At 28.3% G+C, this 7,385-nt stretch overlaps 1 pseudogene; it reads right to left on the bottom strand.

Moving 5' to 3' along the window:
* Positions 1-376: 376 nt before the first annotated feature.
* Positions 377-889, bottom strand: LOC113375325 (annotated as a pseudogene).
* Between the last annotated feature and the right edge of the window lie 6,496 nt (positions 890-7,385).

The raw sequence follows: 7,385 nt of genomic DNA, 5'->3' as shown, positions 1-7,385 counted from the left end.
TATTTGATTTGCTTACCAAATTAGTTTGGATACCAAAACTTACTCAAAACATTATAGATCACAATAAAAAAGCAAAATATTAAATTTAACATTAATCATAAACAAAATTTTGACAGTTCAAAAAAATTTAATTTTATACTAAAAATATTTCTTATGGTAAAACAACGTTTGCCGGGTCAGCTAGTATATATATATATATATATATATATAATATATATATATATACTTAAATTTTCAATTAATACTGAATGGATCATCTAGAAGTGTTATTTAAGGACATAATATGCATAATATAATACAACATTTAATTTTATAAAATTTTTAATTCATGAATTTTTTTAACAAATAAACAAAACTACATGATATTATCAGTATCTCATGCTTCTGCAGCCTTTTCCCACTCCTCTCGATGCTGTAAATATATCTGCATGGCTGCACAAGCATCTTCAATTGATGAATGTTCTCTAGTTTGTATTTGTTTGTTCAAAATTTCTTTTGCTAATAGTTTGAGAGATGGTGTTTTACCGCCAGTAAATTTCCTAAATGGTTTATATAAGGCAGTATCTCTTATCATATGTTTAGGATGTCGCAACTTCAAAACTTTGAAGTCGAAATACAGCCCGTGGCCAACGAGTATGCAGTCTTTCAAAATTTCCTTTACTTCTCGTGACACAGTGTCGAACTCCTCACCGGTGGATAAGTCTTCTGGTCTGATGCCACTAACTTCTGTTCTGTAATTTACTACTTCTTCCTGGGGTTTGACATACTTGTCATAAATGCAATGGCCATCTCGGTCGACAATTGATACTCTAGCTAGCATGTGAACATTTTCGCTTGCTCCCACCATTTCGCAATCTATAGCAAAGCATTTTTCATTCACACCGCTCATTATTTATAATATTGTAATGAATTTTGATTATAGGTTATTTTTGAATTGATTTAATTCAATTGATTGCAAATAAAACATCAGTTAATCTATTAAGTCGATCTTCTTAAAACAATCAACTTTATCTGATTTGACAGATGCGATGTAATGCATCGCTAAGTGGTAGTTTAGGAGTTCGAAACTAGGCGCACATTAAGCGCTAGTGAGACGTAGAGAGCAACGCGTCGGTAACACTCAAAAAGATCGAATATTTTATTTTGATTAGGAAGAAACGTCAGTGCTCTTTATGTGTTTGTTGATAAATTATGATTTTTCTGTTCTTTAAAGTTTATTTGTTTGTAACATTTTCATTAAGAATTGCTCTCCAATGCATAGGTCTTAAACAATATTAATGGAACAGCTTCAAAATCAGCTATAGTATAAAAATCAGCTATAGTATAAAAATTTAGATTTTTATTATAAATTATGAATTTACATAATCTATATTGTTATTATAAATTTTTATTATAATTTGTGAATTTACATAATCATTAATTTTGTTGAACGTTAAAAAAATTCAATAAAATAAGATCAGTTATTTCACAAAACGATATTATATAATATGGAATATAAAAGATCATTAATATACGTCACAAAGGTCAATTAAAAAACTTCAGGTTAGGTTATAATTGTGACAAAAGAATATTCGAATTTAACATAACTATAAAATATAAAAATACAAAGAGATAAATCTAGCATAGGAAATATATAAGGTCAAAATGTAATGAAATAAAATGTAGGGAAACTCACCAATACGAGCAAATATGCACTAATCACTAAACGAAAACGTTACAAATAAAAATTGATACTTAGACATGTTAATGAAAAAATAATAAAAATAAATATAAATTATATTTATAAAATTAATTAAAAAGAAAAATAATAAATTTGAACCTCACATCTCAAAGGACAAAACACAAATGTGGTGGAAATAGCAATCTCAGGATCATATATATAATTTTCAAAAATTTTCCGCCCGTAAGCTTTTCTCATGACTACCGTTAACATGCATTTAGATGTTGATTAAAGCTTACAGGCAGAATTTTTTTTAAATATATATGCATGCTAACGGTAGTCGTGAGAAATATATATTTATATATAACATATATATACTATGCCAAACCAAGTAGTATATATAGGGTTCATATATATATATATATATATATATATATATATATATATATATATATATATATATTGATGAGTTATTTAGAATCAGGCAGTAACACCAAGTAAAAAAAAAAACTAAAGTAGGCTTCATCGAGACCGTCATTTAGTGGCAAAAAGAAATTAATTATACAAAAATACACTACACTATTACACTGTGATAAACCAAGCTATTAATAACTGGAACATTTAAACTAATTATTTTTTTGACAATTTTTGGTTACATTCTAGTGTGTACAGATTGACTAACGTCTAAATACTGAATACTGATTTTCAGGGAGGCGATTTATTATAGCTATATGTAGTTTTCAATTGCACAATAACCAAACTAAATAAATAAAACTGACTCCAAAATTTAAAAAAGTGTTAGATAAAAATGTATTGTTTTTTTTACAAGTGGAATTTAAGCTTCTCATAAAGTAAAATAAAATTAACAAAAATTAAATCAAAACCATCAATTAAACATACGCAGGATAAAATTATTCGATTACTAAAGATACTTTTACGAAATCGGGGTTTGTGGTAAGAGGGGAAAACGTAGGGCTGTAAGGGTTTTTATATTGTATCTCCGAAACTGCTGGACCTGCCTTCGCCAAAAACTAATAACCACTTCTCCCCGTCATTACGAAATGAATGTTTGTTGGATCATTCAAATCTGATGCTCCGATCTCTCAAAAACGCGATTTCTATTTTCTACATTCTTTGCTCCGTATCTCCGAAACTAATCAGCACATCTCCTTATCAATAGGAATTGAATGTTTTATGAACCATTCAAATCGGTTGGTCCGTGCGCCCGAAAACGTGGACGAAAAATTGTATCCATACATACACACACACACATCCATTTTTTCTGAGGTATGCCAAAATGTTCAGGAACCTTCAAAACGTGAAGAAATGTAAAAAATTTCAAATTCGATATTTAGACGATTACAGTAACTTACCCTACTTCCCGTAGGCTAATTATAAAAAAGTGGTCCATAAACTAAAAATAATAATTCTTGATCGTGGCCAACCCTTGCCACTTAGTGGTATGAAAAATAGATGTTGACCGATTCTCACTGATCGCAATTATTAAATTGCATAAAAATCACTCAATCCGTTTCGGAGGAGTAGTACTGCAACAAACATCATGGCGCGAGAATTTTATAAATATTTTATATTTATAATTTTATTATTAATATTACGGATTTTTATTTTTGCTTCACTATATTTATAATCCTGAGGATGAAACGTACATAGTTCCGATTTTATTTAATTTTTTTTTTAACTTTTTGGTTTTGTTTACATATATATATATATATATATATATATATATATATAATTGTTTTTAAATAAATATGTGGTCCCACTAACATAGCAGAGTCATGAAAGTTTTTGCTATATTTCTTGCGGGCGAACTTTTTCTTGGGAAGAACGCAAAGGTTTATTAAAGTTGGTGAATATTTCATTTTCGCATTTCTCCCTTTAAAATGCGTGTATTCTATGCTTGCCGTTTCTCTTCTGAAATGACTGTTTTTATCGCTTTTAATATTTCGAAGATACGTTCTCGGATACGCTTTCTGAATGCATTGGCAAGTGTATTTAATAGCTGACTGGTTGGGTTCATTCAATAAATAATACGAAATGATACTTTTAATAACGAATTGTGTATTGACTCGAAATTAAATTATTTTTCACGACTCCGTTTGAAATGTTTTATAGCGCAAAATCGAAATAACTGAATTGGAAATACGCTTTTGTAGTACTTGTTTTTCGTATAACGTGACGCCTTGAATATACAATTCTGTTAAATATACTTTTAGTTGGAAGTATAACATTTCAATATTCTCCGAACATACATCTTTCGCCTTAAGATCCTTGATGCCCCTATATACAGTAGTTCAGAAGTTTAATTTTCCGCAGATATATGTACCTTCAGCATCGGATCTCCCTTTTTTATTCAGCCGCAAGTCGTAATTCATTCCTGCGATCCCGATTTCTATTTCGGATTTGGTCATCTTCGAGATTTATCTTTGTTTGAATCCCTTCTGCTTACATTATGCCTTGAATTCATACACATGCTTCGGTTCTTCGCAACTTTTCTTACACGGCTAAGTCATATGTATCGAATATTCATACCTATGGAAATAATCTTTTGTATATATTTTTGTGCTACGTTTTGGATGCTTCTGCTGACATAGGAATTGAAATTGGCATACGTTTCTACAAATTATATGCATGTTATGTATTTATGTATATATATATATATATATATATATATATATATTAAATAAATTTCTAAAAATTTTATACTGTTTTTATTGATGTAACGCCCGACTTTTAAACTCATATAAAATATATTATAACAACATCAAATTCAAAACTTTTCATATATATATATATATATATATATATATATATATATATATACAGGGCCGGATTTAGAAATTTGGCGCCCCGGGGCACTGACAAAAATGCCGCCCCATCCCTGAAATTTTACGAACTTTTGAACTTTTTTTAAAGCAATCGCGCTGCTTTAGCTGCTTAGAGACAAAATATAGAAGCGCGTAAGCGCCGCGTCGCAGTCTAACGGATAAACAATGTTACAGAACGCATATAAATGTAAACAAAATTTATACTATAAATAGAATATCTTAAAAATATCTGATAATTTCATGTGCATATGTCTTATGAAAACTTTTGTCCGCCAAATGTTTCTTTTTTAATTTTTTTTATTGGATCATCGAAACCGCTAAACCTGCCCCTCACAAATTTAAGCAGTTATTTATTCTGTAAATTTTTTTGAATGATATTGGACGCTTTTCAAAAACTGAATTATCAATTTTGGCATTTTGACCTGTATCTTCAAAACAGTTGGACCTGCCTTAGCAAATAACTAATCAGCATGTCTCCTTATCAATAGGAATTGAATCATTTAAATCGGTTGATCCGTGTTCTTGAAATCGACTTGAATAATTAAAAAATATCAGATTTGTATTGATGGGGAGACGTGCTGGTAATGGTAATTGAGTTTCGATATTTCTTCTCTGAAACAGCTACGCAGCGCGATTGCTTTGCAAAAAGTTCATAATTTTCGAAAAATTTCAAAATACAAAAAATGTGTTTTAAAAGTCTTTTTTTTTCATTTTTCAAAAAAATTTAAAACTCTTAATAAAATGTAATTTTCAGTACGGGATGTTTCAGTAATTTCTCTTAAGGCACAATGCCATAAGTCACTAGTTTAAATTTTTTTTCGACGCTATAAGCTTGGAAGTGTACAAATTCGTCATTTTAAGAGGGCTCGAGATGTGAAGAACATATTTTTCTTAAACTTTCAGCTTGTTTACGGATCATTATATTAACCAAATAGCCAAATTTGATAACTTATTATCTAATTTGATAATTTACGTTCGGAGAGGGAGGCAAGGCAAAATAATAAATTTTAGTTATCGGTTATTTCAACCCAAATTTTGCATTGCAATCGTATTATGTTTTGTTAATTATATTTCTTGAAATAAAAAAATTAAGGTTAAAAAAGTTGATTATATTGCATATAATTTTTTTCTCACTATCCAAATTTTGCCGCCCCCCAAAATTTGCCGCCCTGGGCAGTAGCCCCGATTGCCCCTACTGTAAATCCAGCACTGTATATATATATATATATATATATATATATATATATATATATATATATATGCTAAATGAATATCATATGAACATTTTTATTTAAAATGTATAGTATTTATTTCTATTAATTCTGTTCTCATTGTTCTTAATTCAATTAAATAAAACAGTAATGTTTCATTATCTTCTTGAGTTTTCAGTATGGAAATATTCCTGAAAATATATATTTTTTAAATGTTCATATAGTTTTCTTTAGTCACTTATTATTTTGTAATTTTAGAATGGCTTGAAAAGATTTAATGATATTAAATACTACATCTAATGTCATCATTTACTTTTTATTCATTCTTACAATATTATTAATAATTATGTCACTTATAATTCATTTTTAAAATAATTATAAGCACATAATTGAGAGAATAAAATCGTATTTGCGAGGTACTCCTATTACATGTTTTCGATCTTTCAAGGTTTTTGAAATTAAAAACTTGTTCAACAAAATTTATTAATTTTTTATTTGAGCGAAATTATAAACACTAAACTATAATTTACTTATATCTACAATAGAATTATGATTGGCGTACTGCCAAAATACAACACTACAAAATGTATGTTACAGTTACGAATTCTTAGTAGGATATTTCTATGATGGAAATATGTAGATAAGATGGGATCCCCGTTTTATGATCAAAACTAAATTTGATGGGCGTATAAGCCAGTTAGTTTGAAATACCCAAAACAAAAAGCATCACTTTTTTAAAATTTGTTTTTAATTAGTGTTTATATATGTAATTGATATTTATATGAATGATAGCTTAAAATATCTTTTAATTATTGAAAAAATATTGAAATAATAAATGTGTTTGATATTAAATATAATGCTATATATTTTTTGTTTAATGCGTTTGTTATTCATTATATTAAAAACTGACAAAAGGTGATTTTTGTTTAGCACTATTTTCCATGTAAAAGTAATTTTTTTTTTGAGTTACTCGGTTTTTTTATGAGAAACGAGGGAAACGAGGAATATGTGTACTCTATATGACGAACAAGGAATATATACGCAAAAAACTTAGAAAGTTAAGATAAAAGATTACGAATAGTACTTGAAAATAAAATATAAAGATCATGTATTTTCGATAAATTACAATACGTTCAAAAACACCACTTTACATTTATACAATTTATAATTATTTCAAAATTATAGAAGAATTCACTATTTAGCTTTTAAATATCAAGACAATATCAAAAGATATTAAAAAAATACTGTCCAAAATATATTTTTAATTTTTTAATATTATATAATTTTTTTTAAGGGCATAATGTATGCAAGTTGTAGCGTAACATGACCTTGCCATAGCATTGGTCTCTTATATGGCAGAATAGGTCCATAAACTATAGATTCTGGTTTATTCATTCAATTTGAACAAAGATTTGGTTGAATATTTCAACTTATTATCCTTTTCGCTACGGTTGTGTTTTCCGCAGGAGTGTCGCTGCTATACAGGAAGAGCTTTCCGCTTAGTTGCACCACCATTAAAGCGACAGGCACAACGATAAATTTTAAATTCAATATATTTCCATCATTATCGAGAAAAATGTGTTTAAAAATAAATAATTACGTTCCTGATAAATTAGAATATACAATAAAAGACTAAGATTCTTAAAGAAAAGGTAAACACATGTCGCA

The sequence above is a fragment of the Ctenocephalides felis genome, unplaced genomic scaffold (genome assembly GCF_003426905.1).
Source record: "Ctenocephalides felis isolate EL2017-DRISC unplaced genomic scaffold, ASM342690v1 CF-g0.4_SCAFFOLD_01886, whole genome shotgun sequence".
Classification (NCBI taxonomy): Eukaryota; Metazoa; Arthropoda; class Insecta; order Siphonaptera; family Pulicidae; genus Ctenocephalides; species Ctenocephalides felis.
Note: the sequence above shows the minus strand (reverse complement) of the source record. Positions and strands in the feature narration are given on the sequence as shown.